Below are 1,114 nucleotides of genomic sequence, written 5' to 3' on the forward strand. Positions count from 1 at the left end.
TGCGTTTGATTTAATGCACTGGGACGTTTTCCACAACCGGTCATCAAGAAACGCCGCTTGCGCCGGGACAGGACGAACAATAAATGACACCAACCAAGTTCCACACATTGCTGTGGTTGGCTGAAACACTTTGAACATGATGTAAATATCTGTCAGTTATCTTCTACAGACATTTTAAATAAAAGCGGAGCGAAACACTACAAAATAGTATTTTTTTTGTCAAAGTAATATTGCAGAGAAAAATAACTTCTTTGTTCAAAAGAAAAGACACTGAAGATGGGTTACCACAGAAAATCAGAAAAACACCCAGTGATGAAGGTTCTGAGCAAGCTGAGAGTGTTTCAGTTAAACTAAATAGTTCACCAGATTGTGAGGTGTTTTAAATTGTTTTTAATTGCTGCCTCCTCCACAGGCCTACAGGTAGCCTGCAGCAAAATATTGAAATGTTTTTATGTGTTTGGGTTTTGAGTTTCCTACTTTAAAATGCATGAAGTAAGAGAGACATGAGGGTTTTGGTAATAGTACCGGCAAGAACTTAAAACTACTTTCACCCTGTGTGTTGTACAGTAGTGTTGGTAATGTTGGAGATTAAACACTGACAAATGTTAAATGTTGGTGATAACCTCATGAGACGATGAAAATGATGCTGCGTTGTTTCTGCCTCTTCGGTTCAAAAACAGATGGATGGATATGGAAAGTACTAATATCTGTGGCCGGTTGTGGAGTAGCAATGGGAATCGTTTTTCTGGCATCTGTGCCTCTGAGGAACCAACGAAGAAGAGGTGAGAGAACAATATTGACTTGTTTTTCTAAAAAAAGCCTCACTTTCAATGTCCATGTTTACACTGTTGCTGATTTTGACAAACACCTAAAACCAGAATCAGCTTTTATAGTTCAAATATGAATAGAAAATATCACTAAGTTCTACATGGCTTCATTTTAAGAGTCATTGCATCTTGAAATTTAGAGTCCAAGCATCTAAGAACAGAAATAGTTTCCCTCTGCACACCTTGTGGTGCAGCTGTATGTATTTTATACTAACAGAACAGTTGTGGAGACCAACAGCTCACACATGAACCACATCTAAAAATAAAAGCGTGTGTGAAAACATCTC

The sequence above is a fragment of the Stegastes partitus genome, unplaced genomic scaffold (assembly GCF_000690725.1).
Source record: "Stegastes partitus isolate 25-593 unplaced genomic scaffold, Stegastes_partitus-1.0.2 Scaffold1989, whole genome shotgun sequence".
In the NCBI taxonomy this organism is placed as follows: domain Eukaryota; kingdom Metazoa; phylum Chordata; class Actinopteri; family Pomacentridae; genus Stegastes; species Stegastes partitus.